Source organism: Capsicum annuum, chromosome 10 (genome assembly GCF_002878395.1).
Source record: "Capsicum annuum cultivar UCD-10X-F1 chromosome 10, UCD10Xv1.1, whole genome shotgun sequence".
NCBI lineage: Eukaryota > Viridiplantae > Streptophyta > Magnoliopsida > Solanales > Solanaceae > Capsicum > Capsicum annuum.
Window position 1 is genome coordinate 116,008,935 of NC_061120.1, and position 22,231 is coordinate 116,031,165.

Consider the following 22,231-nt stretch of genomic DNA (forward strand, 5'->3'; position numbering starts at 1 on the left):
AAGCAAGACTTCATTGCTGATCAAGGATATGGATATTTGTAAGTTAGTAGTTCAAATGCAACAAGTGGGGAAGGAAGAAAGAAAGCAAGTTGAGTTTAGGGAAAGGTAGGGTAAGAACTTTAGGTCATTTGAATGGGGTAGTGCTCAACAAAAAGATGGTCGGGATGGCAGTAAATTACCAAAGTAGAAGTGGGGAAGTTTTGGTTCCTTCTCTTCGACTAGTGCTTCTTACCCCAAAAAGTTGGCTGATAGGCATCATAAGGGTGGTGATAATTTTCAAACACAAGGTGCCCAATCTCATTCAAGTGGTGCTAAGTCGGCATCATCGTGTCCTCTTTGTCTGTTTGATGGTAGATTGCATAGGAGTTTTTGTGATGATGGGAAGGACAATTGTTTCAAATCTAGTCAGCCAGGCCATATGCTTAAAAATTGTCTAATTAGTAAGGGTACTTTGGGAACGAGTAAGGCTCCAGTTACTTTATATTCTACTCTTGCACCAAAAGGTGTTTCTTCTATATCTGTTTCTGCTTTAGGTACCGACGTAGGTCGAAATAAGTTATATGCTCTTGCTACTAGCAGAAATCTGAGGAAGAACCTGATATCGCGACTAGTACATTACAACTCTTTTCTCACAATGTGTATTGTTTACTTGATCTAGGGTGTACTCTATCTTATGTGACTCTATTTGTGGCTATGTATGTTGGTTTTGATCCCGAGGTTATTTTGGAATCTTTTTCTCTTTCTACCTAATAGGTGACTCTATGATTTCTAAAAGAGTCTATAGGGAGTTTATGGTATTTGTTAGTAGTAAAAAGACTTTGGTGAATTTTTTGGAACTTAATATGGTGGATTTTGACGTTATTCTGGGTATGGATTGGTTACACTCTTGTTACGCTTCCTTAGATTATCAGATATGTAAGTGAACCAGTTATTGACTGGGAGGGTGGTTCCTTAGCTCCTAGGGGAGGCTTATTTTATATCTTAGATCTCAGAGGTTAATCTCTAAAGGGTGTCTCTATCATCTAGTTTGGGTTAAAGATTCTAACTCAGAAGGTCCTTATTATATGCAATTCTGGTAGTAAATGATTTTCCTGAGGTCTTTCCGAATGATCTCCTTAGTGTTCCTTTGGATAGGGAGATTGAGTTTGGTATTAATTTGGTTCCAGCCACTCATCTAATATCTATTCCTCTTTATAGAACAACTCTGATTGAGTTAAGGGAACTCAAGGAGCAACTTAAAGATCTGTTGGATAAGGGTTTGATCCATCCTAGTGTATTCCCGTAGGATGAACTAGTGTTATTCGCGCAAAAGAAGAATGGTTCCCTTCGGATGTGCATTGACTATCGGCAGTTAAATAAGGTAACGGTTAAGAAAAAATATCCTCTCCTATGGATAGATGACTTGTTTGTCAATTGCAAGGTGCCAAATTATTTTCTAAGATAGATTTTTAGTCTGGGTATCATCCTCTTAAGATTAGGGAGGTAGATATCCCTAAGACAGCTTTTCGTACTAAGTATTGGCATTTTGATTTCTTCATTATGTCATTCAATTTGACAATGCCCCGACGACACTTATGGATTTGATGAACAAGGTTTTCAGGCAGTTTTTGGATCTTTTTGTCATTGTGTTAATTGATTATATCTTGGTATATTCTTAAAGTAAGGTGGATCATGCCAATCACCTCCATGTGGTATTACAGACCTTGAAAGAGCAGCAGTTGTATGCCAAATTCTCCAATTTTCAATTTTGATTAAACGCTTTAACTTTTCTTGGTTATATTATTTGTAGTGAGCGGATCATGGTGGATTTTTGGATTTTGGACATCATAAGACTTGTGGTACCAGTCATATGATTTGGTATGACTTTGTGGGTTAGATTGGTTTCTGGAATAGGTATGACTTGGTGGGTACGAGTCATATGGTTGGTGATGGGTCATATGGTTTGGGTTTTTCCTTTACTTACCCTAAACTTAGTAACTTAACTTGGATTTGAGTACAAGTGTCTCACTATGAAGCATAAGATAAGGTATGAGTTGTACCATTGACTCATATGGTAGACAGTGTTTAATATTCATTTGATTTTGTTCTGCCAGGAATACACTTTGGGGGTACTATTCATATGATTGGGTACGACTTGGTTTGGGTAAGTTGTATGCTAGACAATGTTAGGTCCAAGGGGAAGGCCTAGGGTACGAGTGGTGGGTACCACTCTTATTGAAGGGTACGACTGGTATAGAGGAGTTGTACCATCTGAAGGGAATATTAAGTAGTTTAAGTTAGGGTTAATCTAGACATTTCCCCACTTAACCTCTTAAGTATCTATGACTTATTTCACTATTGGAACATCATTTACCTTATTTTTCTAATCTTAAACATTTAGAAACTTTCTCTAATTCTCTCTAAGGATTTTGGGTAAAGAAAGGCTAAGATTTCATCTAAAGGATCAATTTGGGGCATGTACGGGTGATTTCTCTCCATCATCTCCATAATCTAAGTCATATACTCCTCCCTAATTGTTAGTTCCAACTAAAGGCATGTTTTATAGAATGTTTTCCTAGCATGATTATTGTATGATTTTGGAGTTTTCAACATATATTGGGGTTTTTATATTAAATGCTTGGTTATGGTTTTCCCATATTTTAATTATGTTTTTACATGCCTTAATAGTGGTTTAGACAATTGGTTTTATGGGAATGGTATATTGGTATTTGGTTTTGGAAACACTACCTCTCCAACACGTTTGATAAAATGCCTATGATAATGTTTTTACTATATTATTGGACTTTTAATGGAAGTATTGCATGGTATGGTTTGATAATAAAACCCAAAATAGTATAAATGGTTTGGAATAGTTAAATGGCAAGGTATAGTGGTCATGGTTATGGTAAATTAAACATCCTTGTGGGGTACAAGGAAACCCCCCAAGAAAACATGTTAATGAACAACTTGTGGGGTACATGGGATTCCCCTAAGAAAACTTAATAATGGAACACTTTTAAGGTACACAGGATTCCCCCTACTTAACTCAATAATGTAATCTACGGGTACATGGGAATCCCTTTACATAAAAAGTTGGTTATGGTCATTGTTTGCAAGCTATAGTCGGTATGATGATACCACTACTTGTGGCCTTGGTTAATAATAATGGATAATGGTTTGGTTGGATGGTAATGTTTTTAATTGGGCAATAATGTTGGGGTGTGATAGCTTACTGTGAAGGTGCGAGTCTAATAGACGGACACTAGAAACTTATTTTCGAGATGAGGGTTAGTCATAGCGACCATATATGATACTATGAGGTACATGGAATCCTTCAAGTACACTTGTACATATGTATCATGGAGAGCCAAGAGTACTTGGGAATCCCCTACTCTTATGGTTTCTCTAGTGCATGCGGCTATATATATCGAGGCTCATTCAAGGGATTACACTAGACCCATATACCCCAGGGTGGTTCTAGGATGGTTAAGCTACACATACCCAGGTTAAGGGCTTTAAAAGCATGCTAAATCTGGTTTCCTTTCCCGATATGGTTATGTGTGTATATATATATATGCATATGTATGCCTATATGTATATGGTTGGTTTACTTGGTTTAATTGGATTTAATTATATTATCATTATCCTGAGTTCATGTTAGCGTTCACCAGCTAACCCACCTTCATTCGGTTGTATCCCCACGCGATGCAGGAACGAATATTTTGATTCTCTTGCTTATTGATCGGATTCAGGATTAGCTATTGGATAGAAGTGGTGAGCTTCCATATTTCAGAAGGCTCTATTTCATATCATGGATGTATTTACATACTTTGGTTATTTTATGGATATTAGTTTTGGCTATAGTTGGCGGCATGTCCTAACCGGATATTGTTTTCTTTTGCTTAGAGGCTTTGTGGAACTACTATAGGCTGGAATGAGCTGTGTCGGTATTGGTGTCAACCTTAGTATTGGCATTGGTATTGGGGATGATACCATTGGACTAAATTTATGATTGTTCTATCCTTTTATATTATGTTATGGACAAGAACTTGGTTTTTATATTGGGTTGGTTACATTTGTTGGGTTGGTATTGTCCAGTTGGACTTGCTTGGGTTGTTCGTGGTTATAGACCTATCCCACAGTCAAGAATAATAATAAATGCTATCTTTTTAGCCGTTCAAAATTCATCCAACTCAACGTATGTGTATTTGGAGGTTGGGTTGGGAATGGGGGGGGGGGGTCCTGGTTGGTTTTGGGATGGCCATTACTATAAGGCCCTGGTTTGGGTCGTGTAATGAATGAGCCTTTGTTGGTTTGTGAAGATATTGAGAAGGTATTAGTGTGTTATGGTTCAGATTTGCCTGCATCTACCTTCTTCAGTTCAGTTGGAGACTAGTTGGTAGTTGGACTTGAGTTTTGGATATTTTAATGTGAACTAACAGAGCTGGTTGAAAAAGGTATACCTATGGAAAAATCCCTCGAAATGGTTTTCTCTTCATGAAGGTTATCTAGGAAGTCATGCACAAAGCAACGCAAGCCTAGTACCTCATCTGTTCGATGTTTTGAGATTTTTTTTTTCTGTCCATTGACTTTTAGGGATGAAAATCGTTTTAGTAGTGGATATTGTAATGACCCTCCAGGTCATTTTTCATATTTTCACCATTAGAGTTTTTCCATTGCATCCTCAAGTCATTTATGACTTGCTGGTACTGATAGTTCAGTTATCGGGCAGTTCATTTAGTTTTTAGAGTCAAATCCCTATTTTGAAGTCTTCGCTAGTTCCAAATGGACACCAGGTGTAAACCTAAATAAAATGATCTCATATGCAAATTCTGACTGTGCCAACAACTCTAGAATACCAATTTTAGGCTAGGTATATCATTGGTTCTAGTCTTTTAGCACTCGAGCTTATTTCGGCCGATTGGTTGAAAATTTAGGAAATCAAAAAATTAGGTATGGGACCTACATTATGTTAAAACAACTTTGGATGGAAAATTCAACTTTACCATTGCGTCTAGAATATTGAATTTAGTATGGTTGCATTGTTCAGTTGCATATATCCATACCTGCGATCACCATACCTAGACACCTGGTATAGGTATATAAGAACCCTTTGGCTTTGACCATTTTTCTACTCATTCTTGAGAGCCAAGAACACTAAATCAGTGTGATAACTCAAAATTGAGTCTTATGGGTGACTTGGGAACTTGATTAACTTAGATTATTGCAAAAATCTTTGGATTTAAGGTACGATTCCATCCCATTCTTGATGAAATTCTTGGTTCTTGACCCAAAACCCCAAATAGCTTGGGGCTTGATTTTTACCCAAAATTAGCTTGGTTTTAAACCATTCCTTGAGGTTTATGATTCCTTAATTATGTATGAACATTGGGTTGACCTCAAAAATGTGATTTCTGTAAGTGGAACCCACTTGGGGTTTTTGGTGTCATTTTTGGACCTGAAGCACAATGGTGCAATATGGGTATTGTTATTCTCGTATTAATAAGTAGAATATGATTTAGATAGTGTGATGGAATCTTGGAATTGTGAAATGAAGATGAACGTTTGTGAATGATTTACGGATTTTCATTTAGGCTTCAAGGTAGGATTTTATCTACTCTTCTCTGTAAGATGATGCGTGTGAACAAGAATGCTAAGTTTGATTTTGGGTAGAATGACTTAGTATTGAATACTGATGTTTGGGGATTAGATGAGGATTTGACTCATAAGTTGAAATGCTTAGTACTCTTTTAGAATTCTATTGCTTTCATACTAGACTGAAATAATTCATATAATGGATATGATATAATGCTAGGTTTGAGATATGGTTTTAGCATTGGAAGTGTGGTTTGCATATTTAACCTTATTTAGGCTATTGTGATGATCTTGGAACCTTAATTTGGGTGGAGTTGGCATAATTACTCATGTTTGTAGGTGTAATTCTCATCATTGGATTGGTTAAGGCTAATTGACATCTAGAAGTAAAACTTATACCTTAGCCTAGGTTGGGGTATAAATTTCTTAAATATGAAAATTGAGGATTAGAAGTGGGTTCCTCAAACCCACCTTAGGCTAAGACTTTTGTTATCCCTTGTGGACTTGTTGACGGATGTTAGGCCTAGTTGAGACCAATGAGCCTTTATTATGAGATTTGCTTTGTGAATTGATAATAGTGATGATTTTTCCTGAATTATGACATATGGACTACAGATATGTCATGCCTCATTGGTATGTTACGTCTTATAAATATGATTATTGATGTGAGTTTCAGATACATATGTGAGTCTAAGGCCATGATTATGATGTTATAATTATTTCGAATGTATTATTAGGCAAAAGGTCGTGTTATGGTATCGATTGGATATTCGAGATGTGTTTATCCCTATAAAGGATGTTATTGTAGTTCATAGATATATTAATGCTTATGGCTCCATTGTTTGAATATTGGTGATGGCATGCATTGATTCAATACATTTATAATTGTTGCATCGGTTATTGATATGATTTCAATTAGATTATGATCTTATTATTGTTGTCACTAAATCAGGGTTAAAACCCATTTTCTACCTTAAATTGAATTTATTCATAATAGTAATTGGTTGTATTAATGAATAACTTGTATGTAAAAGAGATTAATAATGATGTTCTAAAAGATGACGGAAATAATTCTCGATCTACGATTTGATACTACTAATTACTCTGGTCGTGAAAGATGCTGACCCTTTCTAGACTCTTATAATGATTTAGTCCCGAAGTTTACTCTGGGCAATGGACGTATAGATTTACACCCTTTTAGTCATGGCTTGAGTCCGTGCACCTATTATATCTAAATACACATCTCTCCGGTATGGTATGGAGAAAGATGTTAGATTGATGATATAAATTCTAGGTAAAACCGATGACATACTTTAATATCTATGTTATATATATTTGTATTGATGGTATTGATAATAATTTATGATATTTATGACTGGACCAATTCTGAGTCTTGATGATATTTATAATCGGTTCAATTCTGAGTCTTGATGATATTTATGATCGGTTCAATTTCGAGACTTGATGATATTTATAACCTATTTTATTTCGAGTATTGATGATACATATTCCCAGTTCAATTTTGGAGGATGATTACGATGATAATGGTTATGATGGTGATGTTTATAAGGATGGGTTTATGATATTAATTGTATACCTTGCATTCACTTTTACATGTGCATTGCCTATCACCAGTATGCTCCTATATCTATTAGCCCATATGGGGGGTTGCATAGGTATGGATTATGACTATGACTTATGGTATTGTATGGTTATTTAACCTTTTGAGCTTGGGGCTGTGGAGTTACATAATAGGCTCGATTAGGTATTTAGCTATCCGAACTAGCTGATTAATCACGCTATTATTGATATTGTTATTATCATTGTCATGATTATTGTTATGGGTAGTTTGTGACAGGTCTGTTATTGATTCGGTATCGAGAGTTGAGGTATGATTCTGACCTCTTCTATATTTCTATTGTATGATTATGCATGACCATCTGATAACTAGATATATGGATTAGAACCCTAACTATTCTAGCACTAGCTCCTACTATGATTATGAGGCCTTAAATAGCTAGTCTGATGATCTAGGTTGTACTATATGTAGACCTTGGTTATATACTTATATATGTATAATATATATATATATATATATATATATATATTTATATATATATATATATTCATATTTAGCTATATATAGCTATAGTTTTATCATATATCCCTTCTATCCTTTGTTTACTCGAATTATATACTCATTCATTGGCCTTGTACTCTTACATGTATTTTTATGCTCTTACTTGCATATTGGCAAGTGATATGCGGTATAGTGTCGAGATTCCTAAGTATGGATGGAATAAGATAATGCATTCTTACTACTTCCTTATTCGTAAAATGTTAGTCTCTTGAACATGAATAGGATAGTTTATCCTAATTATCTCATTGGTTGTCTTATGTGGTTGCTGGACATTCGGGTGTAGTTTTTCATTCTTTTTATATGTTATGTATATTTGCCTTGTGTTTGGAGCTCAATTGTCAATTACTTTCTAAGTTTTGTGAGTTTGGTACTCATACTACTCTTCTGCAACATGAAAATCATAGTATCGGTTATCATAGTTGATGAACGCATCGTGCAGAACATCCATGGTTCAGAGACGTAGAGTGATCTCCTGATGTTTGGAGTATTACTTACCTCCATCTTATATACTAGACTAGTCTCTATATTGTATCCAGAGATAAATTTTTTAAGTACATTGGTTTGTACTTCATTTTAGATTCTTGTTATGTAGAATCTCTTGTACTAATACCACCAGGTTTTGGGACTATATTATGTATTTGGTCTCTTACTTCATCTTTTGTACATTCTTGCCGTTATCTAGTTGGGTAGTCTATTACTACCCGTTCAAGACTACGGGTTTGGCTTGCCTATTGGTGGGTTGTAGTAAGTGCCATTATGACTCGATAAATTGTGTCGTGATAGATACCGACCAATAAAAGAGGCTACTTAGGAGATCATGAGCGAAATGCAGGACCAATATCATCTCCTATTTGAGGCTTCAAGTACATACTAACCCTTTACTTTTGCGTACGAAAGTTATTTTATCGGTGGATATTTTAATGATCCTTCAGGTCATTTTCTACATTTCCACTTATTTCTGCTAGTTAGAGCTTTTGTATAGCTTCCTAAAGTCAATTATGACTTGCTAGAGCTGACAGTTTAGTTATCGGGTCGTTCATTTGGTTTTAGAGCCAATTCAGTTTTTAAAAGTCTGTGCTAGTAAGAACTTGGTTACTGAGTGAAAACTTTATCCAAACAACATTGTATGCAAATTTTGACTTTTTTGTTATCTCTGTAACATTGATTATAGGCCAGGGGGATTTCGGTTTGGGTCCCAAGGCTTTTGGGGTATTGGCTAAAAATTGATAAAAGTGAGTCTTGGGTATGAGACTCACTTTTCATTGAAACAACCTTGGCTGAAAATTTTAGCCATGCCATTGAGTCAAAAATGTCAAAATTAATAGGGTAGCATAGTTCATTTAAGTTCATGGGATTTTGGATGAATCCCGAGGGGTCGGTAGTCTTCACGTGGTGCACTCAACTGATGCATTCGCGTAAGCTTCCCTTGATTCACTTAAGCAAAGGCCGCTTGAGAAACCAGGCTTGCCTAGTTGGGGGGCCTCTTAAGAAGAGACCAAACCTCTTAAGCCAAGCCCGATTAAGCAACAAATTTTCCACTTAAGTAAAGAGGGTACAGGCAGCAGGTACCACTAAAGAGGTACTTGGCCACGAAAGCGGTGGATACTTAAGAGGCCTGCGGTACCTGGGCAGCCTTAAATGCGTCTTTGCCCAACTTTCTCACATTTTTCAAACTGGTTCTAGAGTGTAGAACCTGAGAGAGTATGGAAACTTGGGAGAAATATTAATAGGTAATTTTAGGGTATTTATGAGCTTGGATTTCTCATTCTTCTCTGAATTCATAGTAAGCTCCATTAAATTCATGGTTAAATTCTCTATCATTTCCCCAAAATGCCTAGAATATAAGCAGATTGATTTTAGTATCATTTGATCTCAGATTCTTTAGGGTAAATGTTTCTTGAGCATAGAGGGACACATTGATGATTTTGAATATATGATTCCACAAACGGTTCCCATATGAGATATTACTTAATTTTCTACTCAAAGCATAAAAATGCAATATGGTATCATTATTATTGTATTAAAGAGTAGATTATTTTGAATATATGATTCCACAAACGGTTCCCATATGAGATATTACTTAATTTTCTACTCAAAGCATAAAAATGCAATATGGTATCATTATTATTGTATTAAAGAGTAGATTATTGTTTGATAGTGTGGGTTCATGCAGAAGATTTTCGAAAGAGAAAATTATTGATTTAGCAAATTTCACCAGTCTTTCTTTGGCGCCCAGGTAGGCTAGGTTTTCCTTTCTCATAGATTGGGCTTCATTGTAGTATATTTATGATAATGTGCTAGATATTGGTTGGAAATTAGGTCTTAGAGGCATATTTAGTATAATTTGGATTATTTAGACTATTAAAGAATCGTAAATTAGGGATAATTGACTTAGTTACTCATGTTTTTGATAGAATTACTACCTTAGGACTAAAATGTTATTGGTTTAATAAATAGTCATAAAATTAGATACCTTAGCCTACTCCAGGGTAGAAATTGCCCTAAAAAAGATTTCAGGGATTAAAAAATGGGCCCCTCTAGCCCACCTTAGGGCAAGACTATCATTAGCTCCTTATAGACTGTATAGGCATGTTACACCCTTTAAATTGTATATTTAGGAGATTGGAGAGGTTGCATACATGATTCTTTTGATAGATTAGTAATTGGGAGTTGATGCTGGTTTTAGTCAACGATTTATGATTTTGAGACCTGGTTCGAGTCCGTCAATAGGGTACATCAGTTTCGATTTAATTCTGTCAAATGATGGTGATATGAGTTCTAATTTGAGTCCAACATTAAGAGGTTACTCATGATATTCTTATTGTATCAAAGGACTCATGGTTATGGTTTAAAAATATGGTTAATTAGCATAATTTTGGTTACTTTTTCTCTTTGATTGCGCCATCTGGGTTAAGGAAGACCCATATGGGGTTATTTACTTCTCTTATTTACTGGCTTATGGGGTCCAGTTTGGTAGTAATAGTTATGATTTCGTTCATTATATTATTGTTTTGATTATTTATTTACATTATGGAGCATTATTCCATGTTTTCCCTCTTATCTTGACTTAGCTTATTCATCTTGCATCTTTATTACATTTAGATTATAATTTGGCTCAGTCAGTAGATGATGCCTACTGAGTAATTGTGGCTTTGATACTCATACTACACTTCTATACCTTTTTGGTGCAAATTCGAGTACTAGTTGTTGTCGTTGACGCTGTGATCATGCTGACTAGTGTTCTTAGATGGGGTGAGCTCTAGGAGCCAGAGTTGACCTTTTCTCCTTCTTGTATCTTTTCTTAGTCTTTCATTATTCAAAACTGGTGTATATTTTACTATGACAATAGTCATATACCTCTTGTTAAGGTCTCTTGTACCGATACTATTAGGTTGTGGGATGTTATTGTTATTTTATCTATCTTTCAAATTATAGTAAAGTTCCTAAAATTCCCTTCAACTATATGAAATGGTGCAAAAATAACCTTTATCTACCTATTGGGCCTGAAATGCTCATCTATTAGGGTTGTTTTGCCCTTTTATTTAATAGTTGGCCATTGACCCCATTTCATTAATGATGTGGAATAGTTCTATTGGACAACTAATATTTAATTAAATAATTAAATTACCCTTTAAAACCAATATTATTCATAGCTATAGCTTCACAGTCCACCTGTAATGCCTCAAGACTATCCCCTAGAAGGCACACGGTGCTTAGGACGATAAGTGATCTGAAACTAACCCATGAACTAACATACTGCTAAGCAACTAATTTAAATATGTATAAAATAACTGAGTTTACTATGTAGAAATATAATCATGATGAAATCTGGGAAAATACAATTTTGATACAATTTTACATTCTAATAAAACTGAAGAGCAGAACTAAAATTACAAGACTGACTCTGACTAACATCTATGAAGCCTCTACTATACTAACTATAGATAGATGGGATGTGACTCCAACTACCACTAATCAATACATATGGATAGGAAAGTAAAGAACATAAATAATGGCTAACTGAAGTCCCCGAAGTAGGATGACTTATCCTATGCTAACTGGAATCTATAATTGTCTGATCATGATATATGAACTATAACTGAGCTCGTACCTACATTATTAAACAATGTATCACATAGACGTATATGTGGATCAGTACTTTTGGAATGTCTGAGCATGTGGGGATGAATGCATAAGTAAAATAGTAACTCAATTGTTCATATAACTTGTAAAGAATGCATGATAAGTGTAAATGACTCATACTGGCTTGAAAACCTGAAAGCTCAAAATCATAAATCATGAGAAATTAGCATATTGTACAAATCTTATGAGTCATAACACTTAGTTCTAAAAGTTGTACTTTTACTCTTTCTGATAATGAACTGAGTAGGATTGAAGTTAAGTCTATTTTCAAATAATGCAAGCTAAGTGTAAAAAACACTCACCTTTATCATATGAAAACTGAAAGCTAAAATCTAATAACTGACGCCTCTTGTAAGACAATATCTGAGTAAAATTTGTGAGCTTTTAATCTTAGTTTCTAAAAGATTTTCTGTTATCCTTTTCTATTAGGGTTCCTCTTTCTGTAATGAGGTTCTTCTAACTGACATAAATCATGTAAGCTATAATGAAGTCCAAAGTCTAGTTCCCCTAAGGGGAAAACCTCACGTTTGAAAGAGGTGTTACACTCTTTTAAAGGAGTATAACCTGAGCTAAGTGATCACAATCTGTATCTATATCCATATACAAATGGAATATAATCTGAATGCGTACCTATGTTGGCTCCTAGTTCTGTGGAAGTAGGATGTGTTAAATCCACACTTCCCGCTTGTTGCTAAATACTACTCCCTTTAATCTTGTAACGCCCCGATTTTCTGAACCGAAATGCTATAAGGTGCTCATGACCCTGAAGGACCACAAGCTAATACATGACTGATATCTATACCTGTAAACTGCATAATATCTCATAAAATATGCGAAAACATGAACTGTAAGGCCATAAGTTTCAATACTAATACATATTTGAAAAATATGGTATAACAATACCAAAAAGCAACATAAATACTGATGTCTGAACATTTAATCTGACATCTAGTTGGAAAGCCTCTAACTGAACTAAATAAGGAGTTGATAGGATATGTCCCCAACTAACTCCAACAACTGAAATAAAGTGAAAACTGAAATAGAAATGAAATCATCATGTCCTCGAAGGATGAGGACTCACGTCTAACTCTGACTGCTGATCCTGGAATCTACTGTAGATTTAGAGCTCATGCCTCTGAACCTATGGTGTAACATAAGAAAAAGCACCATAGCACAAATGCGTTAGTACGTTTGAATGTACTGAGTATACGAGTGAGGTAGGCTAAATAAAAAGGGTTATATGCATGGACAATACTAATTGATATGAACATGAGAGTACATACATGCATACATAACTGTAACTGAACTCGTGGAGATACGGACTACTGAGTCTGAATACTGACAACATAAGTGTACTAATAATGAGATTCTAAAAGACTGAGTTTACAGATATTGATATGTAAATCACTAATAAGTGATGGATTTGATACTGTATTACTAAATACTAAGAGACTGATATTATATTACTGATAAAGGAATGATTGTTTCTGACAGTTCGAATTATGAAAAACTGATCTGATAGACTGTATCTAACATTCCTGAAGTTGAGTACTGATAGCATGAGTTCTAATAACTTTTGTGATTGATAGCATAAATGACTGTATCTGACAGCAGATAAATCTAAAGGAAACTATCTGATTTCAATTCTATTTCTGAATTGACTGTATCTGACAATCCTGATACACTGAAATCTGAAGAACTATCTGAGTTCTTTACTGAGACTAGGTAGCTATAGCTGATAGTCCTAAAATATGTAACTAAAACTATAGGAAGTAGTTATCTAATCGACATGCCCCAAATATGCTATAATAGCTAAGTTGGGGTCCAATCTCTGCCCCGACTAGAGGGGTGTCAATACCGCGCCACTAGTAATGACAATTGTGAGAACCCTATACTGGCAGGTACTCAATGAGAACGGTGGGAACCCTAAACTAATGGGTTAAGACACCTCATCAACCCTAATCTGAAAGGTTAAGATATCTCAACCTACGCTGGCTACGTAGTTCTGGAACACAAGGATTACAACTAAGAATCATACCCTGAACTGGTAGGTGAGTTCACATCCTTGGATTCACTTGATGCTAACTTCTACTCCCATCTGAAGGACACTGAACTAAATAACTAAGCTGAACTGAATAACTGAACTGAACTGATACTGATTAACTGGACTGATACTAGTGGTATTGTTTAGCAGAGCTAAACTAAATTTACTGGATTCCAATGACTAATGAAATGTATTGAGTTCTAATGACTGGTTGAGAGTACTGAAGTTACTGAGATTGACTATGAATACTGAGGTTGCTGAGGTTACTGAGCACTGAGATTACTGAGATTACTGGACTACTGCGATTACTGAGGTTTCTGAGTTTTCCTGAGTCATATGACTGACTGAATTCTATAGATCATGGCTTGACTGAGAGTATCGTGAAAACATGACATGGCTCTAGGCACACAGCTATATTTTTTAGGTACAAGTACCCCCAGGACTCGATGGAATGAAACTAACATAACTTGAATTTCTTGAGTACACGACCATCAATAAAAATCCATAATACATGAGTGAGGGGTTTCATGAAGTTCATGGTCATCATAATATCTATCATGAATAGGAATGCTTATAATCAAGTCATAAATCTCATATTCTAATATCATGGTCATTCTGACAACATATACTATTCATAGAAATCACATGGAAACCATTCAAGCGTAAGGGAACGACAATATGTAACGTTTTGTTCATATTATAATGATTTGGGGATATTATACTTCATGTATTTATTCAACATCTCAAACATGGTAGGGAAAGAATGGATATATTTTGTGTACATAATTTATATCTCCATTATCATACATGCTTTATACCACAACAGTTCATATTGTAATGATTTGGGGATATTATACTTCATGTATTTATTCAACATCTCAAACATGGTAGGGAAAGCATGGATGTATTTTGTGTACATAATTTATATCTCCATTATCATACATGCTTTATACCACAACAATAACAACACATAATTTGCATGGAAATTCATATTGGAGTGCATGAATAACATGAACTTGTTATTTAGATATCATGAAATCATGTAAATATGAAGTTCTAACATACTAGGCATTTTATCGAACACCTTGCATACATTCTTTAAGGCATAGGTGGATTTCATACTTGCATTCTATCAATCCATCTAAAGATCATGTTTTTCAACTAACAACATAACTTTCATGAGATATACAGTAACTTAGTCTGAACACGAGTGCATAAATACACTAACTTATCTGATTAACTAAATAACTGATAGCTGAAAACTAGATCTGCAAAGCTAAACTGTACTTAGTCTGAATAGCTGGGCTAAGATTTTTGAGTTTTATGCATAGGAGATAAGGACTAACTGAGTAGAATGAGGTATCTGAGCATGGATTCATAAAGTTTGTATTATTTTTGAATGCGAGACCAAGCGTACGACATGGCTCTAAGGTATTCTATAACCTGGGGTACAGAAACACTGATCACTGAGTGCTGGATACTGAAGCTATAATTGAGTTGGCAACTGAGTTTTTGATGGCTACATGCTGAGGACTGACATAAGTCAAGGATCTAAATTTATACTTACACTTTGTACTTTCCCAACTTCTAAGTATGACCCCTTGCTAGATGTTTACTTGCATATTTATCATGAAATTCAAGACTATCTTCACAACTACACCCTCATGTAAAGTAAGCATGCAACAATCTTCTCTTATCTAAACAACTGCTCGTCACTACACTATTCCATAAGGAGAGCTAACTGGAGGAGTAAATCAGGAGGACCTGAAACATGAATAGATACAAACTAAAATTGACACATGACTGAAACTTGAGGAATAAAATATCAATAGTTTGGATTTACCAATAAGGTCTGAACTGAGGATATATATGACATAGTCGAAATATATCTAATCTGTAGGGGCATAGAATGAGTCATGGAAGCTAAGTATACAGGAAAGCATGATATGTGTACATGAGTCATGAGCTGCATGACCTGAGTCTAGAGTTTTCTGTACTCGTGGGACATGATTTGAATACTGAGGGAGATGGAACTGAACCCCTTATATTGGGAACTGAAGGCGCACATAATCCCATGGAAAGTGTGGGAAAGTAGATTGTTCTCATAGAACATGACTCGTACTGTAGAGAAAAAGGGACTCCTTATGCTGGAAATTGAATTCATATATTATTTGGTTTCATGATAGTTGAAGTGAAAAACTCTGCACTGAGATGAGAATGGGTCTGGAACTGTCTTCCCTTACTGCTTTCTATACATACTGGCTCTACTACTAAAATCTGAGGGCCTGGCTTAGGTACTTGATCTACCATCACATACCTACATTATGTTCAACACCTGTCTGTCTTACTAAATGCATCATCTGATTTTGTTTCCTCATATACTGCTAATATCATATTCACACCTTTATGCTTAATTTTGAGTTAATAAACTTTATTGTTTAGCTTGTACTATTCAAGTCTACTGATCTAATCCCCATGAATACATAATGTGATCAAATAGAATAATACTATCCCAACTTTACTACTGCTAAACTTCTGGGTTTAAGAATGAGTTCTCATGATCATGAATAAAATCTGTCCAACCTTGGAAAAATAATGAACTGATGGGATATTGTTTGAGTCCTTTGCTAATCCCATAACTAACTGTGGGGACTGTCTGAGAAAGCCCTATCTTTAGCACTTTGAACTTCACTTTTTCTGTTACCTTAAAAGTAAGGTAAAGTAAACATGAGGGGTGCATGATATTAATCTACATGGGTTCCTTAGAGAAACTTGCCATAGCACGATCTTGACACATAAAAGAAAGGAAACTTTTCCTAAAACATCTCATATACTCCTGCACATAAGTGTGGTGCACAACACACCCATGTACAAGACTCTACTTGATGCAGCTTTCGGACTTCTTAGGACACTATTTAACCTTAGGCTTTGATACCAAGTTTGTAACGCCCCAATTTTCTAAATCGAAATGCTACACGATGCTCATGACCCTGAAGGACCACAAGCTAACCCATGACTGATATCTGTACCTACAAACTGCATAATATCTCATAAAATATACGAAAATATAAATTGTAAGGCCATAAGGTTCAATACTAATATATATTTGAAAAATATGGTATAACAATACCAAAAAGAAACATAAATACTGAAGTCTGAACATCTAATTTGACATCTAGTCCGAAAGCCTCTAACTAAACTGAATAAGGAGTTAATGGGACATGTCCCCAACTAACTCTAACTACTGAAATAAAGTGAAAACTAAAATAGAAATGAAATCGTCATGTCCTCGAAGGATGAGGACTCACATCTAACTCTGACTGCTGATCCTGGAATCTACTACTGATTTAGAGATCATGCTTTTGAACCTATGGTGTAACATAAGAGAAATCACCATAGCGCAAATGCATCAATATGTCTGAATGTACTGAGTATACGAGTGAGGTAGTCTAAATGCAAAGGGTTATATGCATGGACAATACTGACTGATATGAACATGAGAGTACATACATGCATAAGTAACTGTAACTGAACTCATGGAGATACGGACTACTGAGTCTGAATACTGACAACATAAGTATACTGATAATGAGATTCTAAAAGACTGAGTTTACTGATATTGATATGTAAATCACTAATAAGTGATGGATCTAATACTGTATTACTGAATACTAAGAAACTGATATCATATTACTGATAAAGGAATGATTGTTTCTGATAGTTCAAATTATGAAAAACTAGTCTGATTGACTGTATCTGACAGTCCTAAAGCTGAGTACTGATAGCATGAGTTCTGATAACTTTTGTAATTGATAGCATAAGTGACTATATCTGACAGTCATAAATCTGAAGAAAACTATCTGATTTCAATTCTATTTCTAAGTTGACTGTATCTGACAGTCCTGATATACTAAAATCTGAAGAACTATCTAAGTTCTTTACTGCGATTGGGTAGCTATAGATGATAATCCTGAAATCTGTAACTGAAATTATGGGAAGTATTTATCTAACTGACATACCCCAAATACACTATAATAGCTATGCTGGGGTCTAATCTCTGCCCTGACTGAAGGGGTGTCAATACCGCGCCACTGGTAAGGACAGTTGTGAGAACCCTATACTGGCAGGTACTTAATAAGAATGGTGGGAACCCTAAACTGATGGGTTAAGGCACCTCATCAACCCTAATCTGACGGGTTAAGATATCTCAAGATACGCTGGCTACGTAGTTATGGAAAATAAGGATGACTATTAAGAATCACACCCTGAACTGGCGAGTGAGTTCCCATCTTTGGGTTCACTCGGGGCTAACTTCAACTCCCATCTGAAGGACACTGAACTGAATAACTAAGCTGAACTGAATAACTGAACTGAACTGATTAGCTGAACTAATACTAATTAACTGGACTGATACTAGTGATATTGTTTAGCAGAGCTAAACTAAGTTTACTGGACTCCTATAACTAATGAAATGTATTGAGTTCTGAGGACTGGTTGAGAGTACTAAAGTTATTGAGATTGACTATCAATACTGAGGTTGTTGAGGTTACTGAGCACTGAGATTACTGAGATTACTGGACTACTGAGATTACTGAGATTTCTGAGTTTTCCGGAGTCACATGACTGGCTGAATTCTATAGATCATGGATTGACTGAGAGTATCATGAAAACATGACATGGCTCTAGGCACACAGCTATATTTTTTTGGGTACAAGTACCCCCAAGACTCGATAAAACGAAACTGACACAACTTGAATTTCTTGAGTACACGACCATCAATAAAAATCCACAATACATGAGTGGGGGATTTCATGAAGTACATGGTCATCATAATATCTACCATGAATAGGAATGCTTATAATCAAGTCATAAATCTCATATTCTAATATCATGGGCATTCCAACAACACATACTATTCATAGCAATCACATGGAAACCATTCAAGCGTAAGGGAATGACAACATGTAATGTTTAGTTCATATTGTAATGATTTGGGGATATTATACTTCATGTATTTATTCAATATCTCAAACATGGTAGGGAAAGCATGGATATATTTTGTGTACATAATTTATATCTCCATTATCATACATGCTTTATACCACAACAATAACAACACATAATTTGCATGGAAATTCATATTGGAGTGTATGACTAACATGAATTAGTTATTTAGATATCATGAAATCATGTAAATATGAAGTTCTAACATACTAGGCATTTTATCGAACACCTTTCATGCATTCTTTAAGGCATAGGTGGATTTCATACTTGCATTCTATCAATCCATCTAAAGATCATGTTTTTCAACTAACAATATAACTTTCATGAGATATACAGTCACGATACTATTATATAACAAAAGAAACAAGCATCAACATGGGTATGATCATATCACCAAAATAAACCAAGCTTTTGTATTTTAAAGATTTATTCTTGAACTCCACGAACGAAAGGAATCCGTGGATGAATACTACACATACCTTGGAAGAGAGGCTCTTGATGATTGAGGGAGGAATTTCCTTGAAATTAGATCTTCAAGCTTAATTATACAACCCTAGTTGTTTTTCTCTTTTAGTGCTCTTGGATGATGATCTTTGAGATGTTAATAGGGTTGTAATGTATTTAGAAGCTATATATTTCGTAGGGTTAAGTTTAGGGACGTGTAAGGAGTGTTAAAAGACTTAAGTACCCTCAAATTAACTCAAAAAGGAGTGTTTTTGGCACCTGGAACTGACTTAGGTGGCGCCCAAGTGATTTCCTAAGCTAGGTTGGGCGGCACCTAACCAATCACCTATGTTTGGGTTGGGTGGCGCTAACCATTCGCCTATCCTTACTGTCTCTCATAAAATAGGGCATAACTTTTTGCTCGGATATTGGATTAAGGCAAAATTGATATCGCTGGAAAGCTAATTTGATTATCTACAATTTGGTGGGTCTAAATTATCCAAAATACCATATTAACATCAAGTTATAATCGTTCAAAGATGACCCTTGCAAAATCAAACACTAAAACTTGATAGATTCAAAAACTCTTAGCTTGTATTACCTTAAGTGACTCATATGAACATGCTTAATGTATCATGTGTTATATTATTGCTAGGATACTCATTGTAAGTCTTGCACTAAAATTCTATTCACAGGATAGGAGGTTTTAGATGTAGGAAAAATAGTTCGTCTCCTAGCTTAGAAACATACGGGGTATTACAATCTGTATGCTCAATCTGTAGGAAATCCACTTTAAAACTAGCATAAAGGTTTATAATGAAAACCAGTTATGCATCTGTTTACTGTAAACTGTAATAAAATAGTAATGTGGATTCCATATCTAAAAGGAGGATTAAAAGATCAAATCTTTTTTCAAAATCTGAATATGAACTAATCATAGGTGCTTAAAAGCATTATCTTCTTGAAATATCAACACGTAAACTAGGGCTTAATAACTCATTCTTTAAACTCATGTGAAATTATCACCAAGTCATGCTCAATAATCAAAATCTTGAAATTCTGTAATAATTCTAGTCAAAATGGTGAAATACAATTCTCAATGTATATATAATCACGTCACACGCATAAACATACAAAATAGAGATGCAATTCAATAATTGATTCACTTGTAACATCATAATATTCAAATAATGATAATTAGGCATGAACCCTAAATTGCAAATCATGTAAATTTATGTAAATTCAACTTGAAAAACTAGTTTTGGGTACAAGGATGGAAGGATTATCCTTGTTCATAGCCCCACATACCTTAATGGATTAAATAGATGAATACACTTAACTTTGAATTCTTATTGGTGTTCTTGAAGATTGTTTCTCGAAGTTCTTGAATTGAGAAACTTGAATTCTTGGTTATCTTGAAAGAGAAACGGTGGAATTTGGAGTTTCTTAAAGTTTAATATTGAAGAATTAGGATTTTCTTGGACAGAATTTGTGTGAGGAATGAGTCTAATATGCTTAGAATAAGGTTAAATCTTCAGTTTTCATGATTTGGAGTGTGGGAAAAAGACTAAGTTGTCCTTGAAATTTAAAATTCAAAATTGGATCATCATTTAAGGTGTCACTGCAATGCAGTGAATGGTTCATCGCGATTCCCACCACACCGCGATGCGGTGGAATCGCGATGGCTTACTGGAATGGGACCATTGCTGATTTGGGAATCACCACAATGCGCCAAGGCTTCAACTGCGATGCGCCACAATCGCGGTGCCTTGCTGTTTTGGAAATCCAAACATGATCTAAACCTCATCTGAAAAATCTAAAACTTATTCGAGACGTGCTCCTTACACCCCTGAACATGAATCAACTCAAAAATTATTGTCTCGAAGTCTGGAAGGTCAACTTAAAATTCCTTGAAGTTAAAATTTCTTAAAAATGGCGAAGTCCTCAACACGGAGCTAAATTTTCAAGCTTTTAGCCTCTTATGCAAGCACTAGGAGCTGAATTAAACAAATAAAAATATGGGGTATTACACCACCCAAATAATATTCACAAGCTAACCATTTTGAATCGCACAAATTTCTCCCCCAAAGCACCTTCCATAGGGTGTATGTTTGGTAAAAAGGGTTTATTCTGTTGATATGTTCTCCAAAAGTGTAAATTATTTCTATGCCTCTTCTACTAGGAATGGAATGTTTTTGTTGTGCTAGGTTAGCTAGCAATTCACAATCCAGCCCAATCTTTGTATCTCTGAAAGTTGGTGTTATATTTGGTGGAATAGTATGAACTTTTATTACCAATGAAAAATTCACAGAGCATTTTTCTGCCTTAAACAAGATTTACTGCTAAATTTTCAATCTTTTTTCATCTATGGTAAGAAACTTAAGTTGCATCCTGCCCCTAGCAATTACTCCCTCTGTTTTAATATATTTGTTTGGTTTGACTTGAATGGGACTAAAAAGAAAAGTAAAAATAAACTTATCAAAATAGAGGAAGTATTTTCTTTCTTAAGCTCAAAAATATAGGAAGAGTGAGACATGGCAACTTTGCTTATAGATGTTGAAAACATGGAAGTATTTGTGAAGTCCCTAGGATATGAATATCAATATGGTTTACTATTTAAGATGTCCCTGGTATACGAATATAAATATGGTTTACTATTTAAGATATGGTAATTAATCTTTCTATTTGGGCAAAAGTTATTTTGATTATTATTAAGATGATAATGTGACATAACTGTCCTATAATCAAAAAGTTTTCAGAGTCGGCTCAACCAAACCAGATGTTCATCTTGGATTTGGTATTACTAGTTTCAAAGGTTAATTTAATTATTTAATTAAATATTCATTGTCCAATAGAACTATGTCATGTCATTAATGAAGTGG